A 14686-nucleotide genomic window follows, 5' to 3' on the forward strand; every position below is an offset into this window, starting at 1 on the left:
AGCGCTGAGTCGCTCTGCAAAACCCGCTCCGCACAGGACACGGCACATCAAATGTGAACCGCATCTCCAAGGTTCGCCCAACAGATATAGGCACCAAGAAGTGCTGCAGCTAAATAAATTAAAGCCCCTGTCTTATCAGGTGAGTGGAAGTTATTTTGTACATTTTGCGGGGAAGCCAGTGTTTGTGAGCAAGAGGAGTAGCAATAATCGTGGGGACATTGTGTGACTATGCTAGGTTAGATATTGCAATATCCAGGTGCTGGGTGGTGTGCCATTTACCAGTCCGTTTTAGTAGTTTTAGAATATGTAATTGCAGTAGAAACTACGTCGAGATTGAACGCGTTCCATTACTACGATGTAGAGGTCATTGAAAAATGTGGTGAAAACAGCTTATTCTGTCATAAGACTTTAGTTGACTTTAGCTTTACCATGGCAACACAGCTGTAAAACAGGATACTACGTGACCTTGATTCAAGGGAGAATTTCGACAGGAATTCAATATGATGACTTTATTTGAGTTATTAGTAATGAGTGAAAATAATTAAAATTGAAATATACTTTCCATCAAAGTGAAAAATATCGATGTAATATTTACTATTTAATAGAATGCTGAAATAAAGTGTTTCTAGAATTTGGGGGATGCTGTACATTTACCTGTTTTGAAATGTTATCATTGATTGTAGCTACAAACATTTTAAATAATTAATATAGTTTAAAGGTTGTTGCAATGTTAATATATACTAGTTGATCTCCTGTGGCAATGCGCGTGGGGAGTCCAGGCTCGTGTAGTTTTCAAATAAAGCTGGGATAGAGGATAGGGTAATTCACCCCACATTTTACGGTGATGTGTCCTGTCTTTATCTTTGTATATCTTTATCACAAATTCTTATGTCCATATTTATAATGCAGACAGCCTAAGTTGCAATGCCTCCACTGCAGGGAAGATATAATTAGAGCATGATAAAGTTTACATCAGCATCAGTGTGGACAAAACAATATAACTTCATCTGAAACAGATGGAAACAGGTTTACTCAAAAAGAGTATCAGTGTGGACAAAGGACTTGATAATGGGAAAAGTTGACTGGAAGTGTATGCCGATGGAAGATTTGAAAACATATTTTTAAATATTTTACTTCATTTAACTTCCATTACAATAAAAAATCTTAATATTTTATAAATAATTTTGATCAGAGTTTATTAGCATGTTAAAACTAACTGGTTAAAAATTCAAATTGCTTTAAATCACATGGTTTATCTCCTCCCTCTCTTGCTAATATCAAATAATTTTGTGAGATATGATAAATCAAGCCTTCATTTTGTACTGTCACAAGTGGGCACATTTTCTGAATGCTAGCTGGAAGTACATAGGAAATTATGGACACTTCCACAACTTCCTTCTGCAGCTAGTTAGAAAGAAGTCTGAAATATGATCAAAGATTGAACCCTTGCTTGGGACTATATCTGATCACTTGACCAAAATTGATTTTTTTGTTTGGAGAAATATGAGTATGTCACTCGGGCTTTGGATCTGAAATTGGGTGGTCCACTTTGCGCTTCAGCCCAATAATATATTGTTCCTCTCGGAAGAATCAATGCTTTATTTAACGCTTTTGTCTTTGTTTTTACAAATAAAATTTGAAGTGTGTGGCATCAGAAAAGGTTAATGTGGAATAAAAGGTGGAGGGTACAATTTTATTTAAAAATAAAAGCTGAAGGAGCAAAGTTAGAAATAGTTGATGTGCCAAATTATAGCGAGCTGAGTAGTTGATATCTTGCCACGATGCATACAGGGAATCAAAAGTACCTATTTTCTTTGAGAAAAGTGGTCTTAGACGGCAGGTTAATATTTAAACCAGCATATATAAATGTAATTCAGCTCTCATTTTATAGTCATGCATTTTGTCCATATTGTTATATTTCTATCATAAATTTCAATGTTCATGTTTAGAACGGAAGCAATCTGGCCAGTGTGTAATGGCATCCTCCAAACAATAGTGACACTATAGACATAAGATTTTTAATATGTTAAAGATGATTTGTATGGCTATTCTTGAGTAGTTTGTGGTTTGGAATGTAGTTGTGAATTTTAAGATGGAATGGAGTTTAACCTGGGTTATTTTTAAAGGCACTGATGAAGCACATCTTGTGGGGAAAGGGTCTAAATACGTCCTGAGGTCAAACTGAGGCAAATTACTAACTAAATTTTCTGGAGATTGGCAGTTGCCTGTGAATCCCAGGTATTAGTTCTTGGGGATTGGCCAGATTATGCAAGATTGTCCTTTTTATATTTTTTTTCACTTTCAAGCATTATGTCTTTAATGTGTTTGAACATGTGCTAGATGGAAGATATTTTTATATATGGGTGTGAGTCTTTCAAAGGATTTGTGTTTTCAACCCAACACCCAGTCTTAAAATTGCAGAATGTTCCCTTAGCCTTTCTGGTCCTGGATAGTAATGTTAATTGCTAAGTCTGTGAAAGCTGCCTGTTCTTTAAAAGAATTCTCAAGTTTGAGATTTTTGAGGTCCTACTTGTTATGAGAAATCTTGATCATGCATATTAATAAATGAGTACTTTACATTGAAATTATGCCCCATCCCTTTCCACACTGTAAAGTTGCTTTCAAGTAATTCTGAAATTAAAAGACACACACATTAAAATTTGCATAATGTAATATCTAAGTTTTGTGTTTAAAAGAGTATGACATATCTTACACTCTTTTTATCATGAAGCTAGGCACATGTCAATGAGTTGTCATAATTTTTACGATACAGTGCTGTCCCACTCCGGGAATTGTGAACAATGATCAGTTGTCAAGCTTTATTATTGAATAAAGCATGTGTGCAGAAGTAGCGCATGTACACATTTGTGATCCTGTTGTTAACAAAGAAAGGAATTGTATTAACATAGTAGTAATTTACTATTTATCCTTTAGGGTTAGGAGGCATGTGGTCACGACCTTTTCACTTCAAGAACCTGTGATCTGTGGGAGTGTAATGCAGTCTGAGAACACAGGACAGATTGGAATTTTGTATCTGAGAGCACAAGTTGGGGGAGAGTGTGATGCCAGTGGAAACTTTGAAAGGATTTGGCAGGATAGGGAATTTGGCCATGTTGCTTGAGAATGTGATATTGGTTCAAGATTCTAGGGGAACTCCCAGCTCGTACCAATGACTTAGGAGGAAAGAGGGTGAGGTCCTGAATGCAAATTTCAGGGAGCTAGAGATTGAAAAGCAGGACCTCTAATGCAGTAATCATAGAATTACTCTCAATCCCACATACTTATGAGCAGAGATATAGGAAATTTGAGCAATTGAACACGTGGCTGGAAAGCTGGTGTAGGAGGGAGGGCATCAGTGTTCTGAGACATTGGGACTGGTTCTGGGGAAGGTGGGACCTATACAAGCTGGACGGTCTATACCTGAACAGGACCAGGATGAATATCCTTGCAGGGAGATTTGCTGGTGCTGTTCGGGGGGTGTTAAACTAGATTGGTAAAGGGATGGGAACCTGAGGGCAAATTCAGGTTGGACAAATTCGAAGCAGGGAGCGGGAGACAGAAAATTAGTGAGTAACTCTGAAAGACAGAAGAAGCAAAGGTTAAAAAGTGTACAGCACAGGAATTTGGCAGTGTTAAAAGGTGTATAGGTAAATGCAAGGAGTATAGCAAATAAAGCCGATGATTTGAGGGCAGAGATTGACACATGGCAGCAGGATATCATCGCTATAATGGAAAATTGGCTTAAAAAGAGGGGAAAAATGGCAGCTCAACATCCCTGGATATATATTTTCAGGCAGGATAGGGAGGGGGATAAAAAAGGCCGGGGTGTAGCATTATTGGTTAAGGAATCAATTACAGCTGTGAGGAGGGATGATATACTAAATGAATCATCAAATGAGGCCATATGGGTTGAACTCAGAAATAAAAAAGGGGCAGCCACACTGCTAGGAATGCTACTATAGATCCTCAAGTAGTGGAAGAGAGAAGAGCAAATATGTAAGCACATTTCTGAGTGCAAAAACAATAGGGCAATAATAGTTAGGGATTTCAACTCCCCTAATATAAACTGGGATATGAACAGTGTGAAGGGCACAGAGGACACAAAATTCTTGAACTGTATTCAAGAGAATTTTTTTAACCAGCGCGTAACAAGCCCAACGAGAGGGGGCGCAATTCTAGATTTAGTCTTAGGAAATGAAGCCGTGCAAATGGATGAAGTAGCAGTGGGTGACCGTTTTGGAGATAATGACCATAATATAGTTAGATTTAATATAATTATGGAAAAGGACAAAGATAGAACATGAGTAAAAGTTCTAATTTGGGGAAAGGCAAATTTTACAAAGCTGAGAAGTGATCTGGCAAAAGTGGACTAGATACGGCTTTTTGAAGGGAAAACAGTGTCAAATCAGTGGAGGCATTCAAAGGTGAGATTCTATGGGCACAGTGTAGACATGACCCCACAAAGAGAAAGGGCGGTACTACCAAATCTAGAGCCTCTGGTTATCCAGAAGCATACAGGCCAAAATAAAACAGGAAAAGAAAGCTTATGACAGTCACAAAAAACTTATTACTGTAGAAAGCCTAGGGAGTATAGAAGGTTCAGAGGTGAAGTAAAAAAAGGAAATTAGGAAAGCAAAGAGGGAATATGAAAAAACATTGGCAGGTAAAATGAAGGAAAACCCAAAGATGCTTTATCAATACATTAAGAACAAGAAGATGTACATGGTAACGTGTGGGTTGATACTGAACATGTGGGCAGGGTTCTCAATGAGTACTTTGTCTCTGTCTTCACTAAGGAGAGGGATGATGCAGACATTCTAGTTAAAGAGGAAGAGTGTGAAATATTAGATACAATGAGAATAGTGAGAGAAGGTGTACTGGAGGGACTGGCATCCTTGAAGGGCCAGATGGAGTGTATCCCAGGCTGTCAAAGGAAGCCAGGGAGGAAATAGCGATGCTCTGAGGATCATTTTCCAATCCTCACTAGATACAGGCAAGGTACCAGAGGATTGGAGGTCTGCGAAAGTTGTACCATTATTTAAAAAGGGTGCGAGGAATAGGACAAATGATTAGAGGCTGATCAGTCTGACTTCGGTGGTGGGCAAATTATTAGAAATTCTGAGAGACAGGATAAACTGTCACTTCGAAAGGGTTAATCAGGGATAGTCAGCATGGTTTTATTCGGGGACAGCTGTGTGTTACTAATTTAATCGAATTTTTCCGGGTGCAGGAAGGTGGGGTTAGAAAGGGCACCGGGGTGTCCTTGGGCTGACATGGACAAGATGGGCCGAATGGCCTAATGTGCTGTAATTTTTCTATGGTTCTTCAAATAATGCCACCAGATGTTTTCTGCCCCATGACAAAGTAGGCAGGATCTCCATTTAACATTTCAGCTAAACCCTGACACCTACAAGAGTCTAGTCCTCCAATGCCAGGCTGCAACTGGGGCATCAAAGCACAGCTTCATAGAATGGCCTCTGGCTATGCTGTGCTGTGCCATTTATTTAATCGAATCTGTGCTAGCTCTTTTGAAAACAAATCCAGTTCATTCCACCCACTTTCCTTTTTCCATAAATATTCCTACAATTTTTTCTCCTTTAAGCATTTAACCAGATACCTTTTGGTGGCTGCTAGTGAATCTGTATCTGCCACAATATTGGGCAGTGCATTTCAAATCCTAACCATTCGTTGAATAGAAACATTTTTCCTCATGTCACCTTTGATTCTTCTACCAATCACCATAAACTTCTGCACTCATTATTGACCATTCAATCATTGGAAACATTTCCTCTTTATCTAAATCTTTCATGATTTTAAACATCTCTATTAAATCTGCATAAAGGAGAACAGCTGTAGCTTCTCCAGTCAGTCCACGTGACTATAATCCCTGGAAGCATTCTGCTAAATCTCTTCTGCAACCTCTCCAAAGCCTTCTAATCCCTCCTAAAGTGTGGTGCCCACAATTGGCCATGCTACTGAGGTGAAAGTGACTGCCCTTGACATTAAGGGAGCATTTGACCAAGTGTGGCATTAAGGAGCCCTAGTGATGGTGTAGTGGTATTGTCGCTGGGCTAGTAATCCAGAGAACCAGGGTAATGCTCTGGGGACCTGGGTTTGAATCCTGCCATGGTAGAATTTGAATTCAATTAAAAGCTGGAATTAAAAAGTCTAATGATGACCATGAAACCATTGCCAATTGTTTTAAAAACCCATCAGGTTCACTAATGCCCGTCCTGAATCTGGACTGGTCTACATGTGACTCCAGACCCACAGCATTGTGGTTGACTGAAATGACCTAGCAAGCCTCTCGGGTGTATCAAATCACTACAAAGTCTCAAAAAAGGAAAGAAACTGGACGGATCACCGGACATTGACCTAGGCACCGGAAACGACAACAGAAAACTCAGCCCTTTCAACCCTCCTTACTAACATCTGGGGGCTTGTGCCAAAATTGGGAGAGCTGTCTCACAGATTAGTCAAGCAACAGCCTTACAAAGTCATCCTCATGAAATCATATCTTACAGATAATGTCCCAGACACCACCATCACCATCCCTGGGTATGGTCGGTTCCACCGGCAGGACAGATCCAGCAGAGGTATTCAGTCAGGAGGAAGTTTCCCTGGGAGTCCTCAACATTGACTCCGGACCCCACAAAGTCTCATGGCATCATGTCAAATATGGGCAAGGAAACCATGTACTGCCTTCCATCAGCTGATGAATCAGTGCTCCTCCTTGTTGAACACCACTTGCAGGAAGCACTGAGGATGGCAAGGGTGCAGATTGTACTCTGGGTGGGGGACTTCAATGTTCATCACCAAGAATGGCTCGGTAGCACCACTACGGACTGAGCTGGCCGAGACCTAAATGACATAGCTGCTAGACTGGGTCTGTGGCAGGTGGTGAGGGAACCAACAAGAGGGGAAAACATATTTGACCTCATCCTCACCAACCTGCCTGTTGCAGATGCATCTGACAGCATTGGTAGGAGTGATCACTGCACAGTTGTTGTAGAGACGAAGTCCCACCTTTATATTGAGTATACCCTTGATCATGTTGTGTGGCACTACCACCGTGCTAAATGGGATAGATTTCGAACAGACCTAGCAACTCAAGACTAGGCATTCACGAGGCGCTGTGGGCCATCAGCAGCAGCAGAATTTTACTCAAACACAATCTGTAACCTCTTGGCCCAACATATCTACCATTACCATCAAGCCAGGGGATCAACCTTGGTTCAATGAAGAATGCAGGTGGGCATGCCAGGAGCAGCACCAGGCACACCTAAAAATGAGGTGTCAACTTGAAGCTATAGCACAGGACTACTTGTGTGCCAAACTGCATAAGCAGCAAGTGATAGACAGAGCTAAGCGGTTCCACAACCAACGGATCAGATTGAAGCTCTGCAGTCCTGCCACATCCAGTCGTGAATGATGGTGGACAAAGTAAACAACTCACTGGAGGAGGAGACTCCATAAATATCCCCATCCTCAATGATAGGGGATCCCAGCACATCAGTGCAACAGATAAGGCTGAAGCATTTGCTACAGTCTTCAGTCAGAAGTGTTGAGTGGATGATCCATCTCAGCCTCCTCTAGAGGTTCCAAGCATCACAAATGCCAGTCTTCATCCAATTCGACTCACTCCACATGATATCAAGAAATGGCTGAAGGCATTGGATACTGCAAAGGCTATGGGGCCTGACAATGTTCCGGCAATAGTACTGTTAACCTGTGCTCCAGAACTTGTTGCGTCCCTAGCCAAGCTGTTCCAGTACAGCTACAACACTGACATCTACCCGGCTATGTGGAAAAATGCCCAGGTATGTCCTGTACACAAAAAGCAGGACAAATCTAACCCAACCAATTACTGCCCCATCAGTCTACTCTCGATCATCAGTTAAGTAATGGAAGGGGTCATCAATAGTATTTGCTTAGCAATAACCTGCTCACTGATGCCCAGTTTGGGTTCCACCAGGGCTACTCAGTCCCTGACCTCATTACAGCCTTCGTTCAGGCATGGAAAAAAGAGCTGAATTCCTGAGTTGAGGTAAGAGTGACTGTCCTTGACATCAAGGCCATATTTGACAGAGTGTGGCATCAAGGAGCACTAGCAAAACTGGAGTCCATGGGACTTGTGGGGAGCGGAACTCTCTGCTGGTTGGAGTCATACCTAGCACAAAGGAAGGTAGTTGTGGCTGTTGGAGGTCAGTCATCTCAGCTCCAGGACATCACTGCAGGAGTTCCTCAGGGTAGTGTACTTGGCCCAGCCATCTTCAGCTGCTTCATCAATGACTTTCCTTCCATCATAAGGTCAGAAGTGGGGACGTTCACTGATGATTGCACAATTTTCAGCACCATTCACAATTCCTCAAATACTGAAGCAACCCGTAACCAAATGCAGTAAGATAATATCCAGGCTTGGACTGATAAGTGACAAGTAACATTTGTGCCACAGAAGTGCCAGGTAATGACCATCTCCAACAAGAGAGAATCCAACCATCATCCCTTAACTTTCAGTGGCATTACCATCACTGAATCCCCCACCATCAATATCCTGGAGGTTATCATTGACCAGAAAGTGAACTGGACTAGCCATATAAATACTATGGCTACAAGAGCAGGTCAGAGGCTAGGAATCCTGCGACGCCTAACTCACCACCTGACTCCCCAAAGCCAGTTCACTATCTACAAGGAACAAGTCAGGAGCATGAGGAATATTTTGCACTGGCCTGAATGAGTGTAGCTCCCACAACACTTGAGCTTGACAGCATCCAGGACAAAGCAGTCCGCTTGATTGGCATCACATCCACAAACATTGACTCCCTCCACCACCAACGCACAGCAGCAAGAGCGTGTACCATCTACAAGATGCACTACAGGAATTCACCAAGGCTTCTTGGACAGCACCTTCCAAACCCACAACCACTGCCATCTAGAAGGACAAGGGCAGCAGATGGATGGGAACACTATCCTGACTTGGAAATATATTGCCATTCTTTCGCTGTCGCTGGGTTAAAATCCTGGAACTTCCTCCCTAACAGCACTGTGGGTACACCTACACCACGTGGACTGCAGCAGTTCAAAAAGGGCAGTTAGGGATGAGCAATAAACGCTGGCCTAGCCAGTGACACCTACATCCTGTAAAAAACTTAATTAAAACAAATTGGGGCTGAAATCGTATATAAATTTGGCATAACCTTCTGATTTTGAACTCAGCCTCCATTTATAAAGCCCAGGATCCAATGTTTTTTTATTTATTTGTTCATGGCTTCCAGGCGTCGCTGTCCCTAATTGCCCTTGAGAAGGTGGTCACCTGCCATCTTGAACATCTGCATTCCATGTGTTATCGGATACCCATTATGCTTTTTTAACTGCTTTGCTAACCTGTACTACCACCTTTAACGATTTGTACATAAACACCTGAGATCTCTTTTCTTGCATCCCCTTTAAAATTGTATAACTTAGCATGCATAATCTCTCCTATTCTTCCTCCCAAATTGTATCACCTCACTTTGTGTGTTAAATTTTATCTGATATGTCTGACCATTCTACCAGTCTGTTTTGACCTCTTGAAGGCTATTATTGTTGTCTTAAGTGTTTACTACACTTGCAAATTTTGTGTCATCTGTAAATTCCAGAATTGTGCACTGAATATTGTGGAATGCCACTGTCTACCTCCGTCCAGTCCAAAAAACAGCCATTCCCCTCAACCCAATGCTTTATATCCCTTAGTCAAGTTTGTATCCATTCTGCTACTGTCCCTTTTATTCCACTTTGCTAGCAAGCCTAATGTGTTGTACTTAATCAACCGCCTTTTGAAAGTCCACATACGCAACATAACTGCAGCGCCCTCAGCCACCCTCTCTGTTACTTTGTCAAAAAAGGCAACCAAGTTGTTCAAACACCATTTTCCCTTAACAAATAGTTTCCTTTTTGTTAGTACGTGCTTACCAAAGCTGTTAAGTTTCCTCCCGGATATGGTTTCCAAAAGTTTCCCCATCACCAATGTTAACTAACTGACTTCTAATTGCCCCAATTTATCCTACTCCCCCTTTTTAACAACTGTGTAATTTTTGAAATCCTCCAGTACTTGGGTATCACCAATATCTTGAATTAGGATTTGAAGATTGATTGTGACCAACATCCCTTCAATTTTCACTCTTCATTTCCGCAGGAACCTGGGTGCACCTGATCTAGACCACGTGACTTATCCACTTTACCGACAGCTTTTCTAATGCTTCCTCTTTATCCATTTTCATTTAATTTTGTATCCTGTGAGGGGACTAAGACCTCACACTGTATATATTTATAAAATATATATGGATATCCTCATGGCTATTCTTAAAATTTTAAAAACTGAACAAAGACCTTTAAAAATGGCTGAATCTATGCCTGTCTGTGACCCCCGAACAAAAGAAGCTACCTTGATTTTTCTTTTTCCACCTATTTCCATTATTTCTAAATGTATTTTGTTTTATCTCTACCTTTTAGCCTATTTCGATCCCTTCCCTTCACCCTACCCCACCCCCACCAGGGCTATCTGTACCTTGCTTGTCCTGCTTTCTACCCTTAATTAGCACATTCCTTAGATAATATCAGCACCTTCAACACCTCTTTGTCCTTTTGTCTGTGACATCTTTTGGTTATCTCCACCTATTACTGGCCCTTTATCCAGCTCTGCTTGTCTCTCACCCCCTACCCCCCCCACCCCCCCTTAAACCAGCTTATATTTCATCTCTCTTCTATTTTTATTTAGTTCTGTTGAAGAGTCATTCGGACTCAAAACGTTAACTGTGTTCCTCTCTGCAGATGCTGCCAGACCTGCTGAGTTTTTCCAGGTATTTTTGTTTTTGTTTTGGATTTCCAGCATCCGCAGTTTTTTGCTTTTATTATAGAAAAGAAACTCTGTCTAGTTTGAACACCAGGCTCATCTACAGTGCTTCTGCTGGAAATTCTGCACCATCGCCTACAGACTGAATATACTCTGCACACCAATCTCAACATGTGAAGTCAATACCACCGGAAAAGTGAATTACACAGCATTAGTTTTTAACCCACTCACCTCTGTGAAGGAATACCTATTTCGACTTTGATTCTGGACTCTGGAACCCATGTGAAATAATATTTCTTTCTTCTGTGGTCTCTTGTATTTTAAATCTTTCTTTTCTCTATTTCTCTCTTTATTATTTGCACACAGTGAAATAAACTCACCCTTAGGATGAACTCAATCTCAAGTTTGCTGTGGAGGTATTGATAGAAAATTAGATCGCACCAAAACCGAGGGGTTTGGAGATACGCCACCGTTACTCTGTTTATGGACGGGTAGTGAGAGGAGAAATTAGTGCTGTTTAAGTTAACCACCCACTGCCTCCCTGCCTGTAACAATCCTAACAAGCTCCTTGCTTATTGTAGCTTCGATAAAGCCCTTGTCCTTGATAAAAACCAATGCGGATTACTCATTTAGTACCTCATCCATTTCTTCTGTCTCCACCAATAGTTCTCCATTCTGGTCCCTGATCAGTTCCACCACTCTTCTAACAGCCCCTTTTGCTGGCTTGTGAAACCTCAGTGATTTCTTCATTATGCTTCCCAGCTCTCTCATTCCTGATTATTAATCACAATCACACATGATTAGTTACAGATAGTCAAGCAACAGCTGTTGAAGTTCTCAATTTGCTGTTATTCAATAGAGTATGCTCTGTGTGTTGGGGTCAGGAGGGTTTTAGTCTGCACCAATTTATAATGAGTTGTGGTGATTGTCAAGCCGCTTGTGAGGAACTCCTGCCAGCTGATGTCTGCCTCGTGAGGGCTCAAACACATGCTTGTCAGTTGTCTAATGACTAACCAGCAACTATCCCTTGGGTGTTTAAGTAAGGGGGAGAAACAATACAATGTCTGTTTGTAATCAAGGTGGCTTCACAATCACATGCCTAGTGATGGATGCCTAGAACTGAGTCAACCCTCTTTGCAGATTTTCTGGAGTATAACCTGGCCCAGTCAAGAAACAATTCTCCAGGGCACTTGGTGTTTGACCAACCAGCCTAATTGATTCATGGAACCTGGAGGGATAGATCTGTCACAGGTAACTGGGATTCTTCTCACTCAGCTTCAGATAACATGCAAGACAAAACCTCTTAAAGGACATTTCTAGCTGGACATCCAGGCAGATGTCCAAGATAGCATATCAACAGTCTTTCTTCCCAAAGGCAATCCCACAGCAGAACAAGTTGCTAAAGGAATTAGTCACAACCCCTTTTCCTGAAACCCTGAAGATCAATCTTTAGATTGTTTCCCTGTAAACATTTCATTATCAGGACTGATAACTCAGCAGGCCATGCCTGGTTTGGCTGGTGCTAATCATATAAATGTTGGCAGAATATGGATATTATTCTGTGATGCCAACATAACTAAAGCAGAAGCTTATCAGTGCTTTATGCTGGTAACTCCTAGTATTAGCTGATTAAACTTCAGTAGTACCACTCTGGGAATTTCTGGATCTTGGCTGTCTCCTCTTAAGTGCAGTTCAGCACTATGGGAAACACTGGGTGTCCTGGTGCATGAGTCACAAATGGTTAGTGTGCAGGTACAGCAGCTAATTAGGAAAGCTAATAGAATGTTATCATTTATTGTGAGGGGAATTAATTACAAAAGTTGGGAGGTTATGCTTCAGTTATACATTGGTGAGACCGCATCTGGAGTATTGTGTACAGTACCTGTCTCCTTATTTAAGGAAAGATGTAAATACGTTAGAAGCAGTTCAGAGACTAATACAAGGAATGGGCAGATTGTCTTATGAGGAAAGGCTGGACAGGTTAGGCTAGTATCCACTGAAATTTAGAAGAGTAAGAGGTGACTTAATTGAAATCTTTAAGATCCTGAGGGATTTTGACAGGGTGGATGTGGAGAGGATGTTTCCTCTTGTGGGAGAATCTAGAACTAGGGGTCATTGTTTAAAAAAGGGTCGCTCATTTAAGACAGATGAGATTTTTTTCTCTGAGGATCATGAGTCTTTGGATCTCAAAAGGTGGTGGAAGCAGAATCTTTGAATATTTTCAAGGTGGAGCTAGTTAGATTGTTGATTAACAAGGTGGTGAAAAGTTATGGGGGATAGACAGGAATATGGGGTTGAGGTTACATTCAGATCAGCCATGAACTTATTTAATGGCAGAGCAGGCTTGAGGGGCCAAGTGGCCTACTCCTGCTCCTAATTTGTATGTTTGTATATTTCTCAGTGGCTCGATTTTATTACATGTTTACATTAGAACTTCAGTATTGGGACAGTACAGTTTCAACCTCACTTCCTTGCCAAAGTTGTAATGTAAATTCAGAATCTGGAGAGAAGTGGCACAAGACTTTCTGGAGAGGGTACCCTTGCTTTGATTTGGGATTAAACAGAGTCCAATTACCTTGGACCTCCTATGCATGTTATCGACTAACCTGCAAGTAATTTCAGTACTCTGAGGTTGCATATATTGCCTCTTACTCTGTAAGCATTGAAAATGTAACTTTTAGGAGAAAATCTCTGTGCATGGGCAGTGTTCCCTTCTGGACAGACAAATCCGTGTTCCAGGTTGACAGCGTAAACACTACGGGAGCCAAATTGGATAGCCCCTGATAAAAGGATCATGATGTTAGGATTACTGTATGGCCAATCAATGCACTACAGCTAACAGCTAACTTTTTGTTGTCTGCTAATTACCAGAATTGTAGTGTGCAGCCAACACTAACCAGAGAATTGGAGGACTGCCAATGTTGTACCGCTGTTTATAAAGAGAAAAGGAATTGGAGTAATCCAAGACTAGTTAGCTTAACTTTGGTTGTGGGCAAATTATTGGGATCAATTCTGACGGACAGTATAAACCTTCATTTAGAAAGGCAGAAATTAATCAAGGCAAATTTGCATTTATTTGTTGAGGGAAGATCATGTCTTGAACTTTTTGGTGACAAGTTGGCTTGATGTATGATGGTTGTGGTCCACCTGGATTTTAACAAAGCCGAGGTTCCACATGGAAAGCTGGTCAAAAAAGTAAAGTTTCTTGGGATTCAAGGAACAAGTGCTAAATTGGATCCAAAATTGACTTAGTAGCAGAAAGCAATGGTGATTGGTGTTTTTGTGTTTGGAAGGCTGTTACCAGTGGGATTCTGGAGGGCTCAGTACTTGGTCCCGTGCTTTTTGTACTTTTGTTTTAGACTCAAATGATGTTCTTTATGCTTGGGATGTCATGGCAAGGCCAGCATTTCTTGCCCATCCCCAATTGCCCTTAGGAGAGCAGGTTATATTAGACTTGGCATTGTGTAATGTGACAGGATTAATTAATGACCTAGGGGTGTAAAGGCACTCCTAGTTAACAATGACCACAATATGATTGAATTTTACATCCAGTATCAAAGTGAGGAGAGTGGGTCCAAGACTAGTAAGACATGAAAGCTGAGCTAGCTGAAGTTAACTGGGATTCTAGGCTAGTGGATAGATGAATAGCGAAGCAGCGGCAGACATTTAAGGGAATATTTCCGAATACTTAATAAATATTTTCTTACTATAAAGAAAACTTCTAAAGGGAGGACCTACCATCCATGGTTAATTAAAATAGTTAGGGAAAGCATGAAACTTAAGGAAAAAGTGTGTAACTTTTAAAAATTCATTTATGGCATGTCGACATCGCTGGTGAGGACAGCATTTATTGCC

Source organism: Carcharodon carcharias, chromosome 5 (genome assembly GCF_017639515.1).
Source record: "Carcharodon carcharias isolate sCarCar2 chromosome 5, sCarCar2.pri, whole genome shotgun sequence".
Lineage (NCBI taxonomy): Eukaryota > Metazoa > Chordata > Chondrichthyes > Lamniformes > Lamnidae > Carcharodon > Carcharodon carcharias.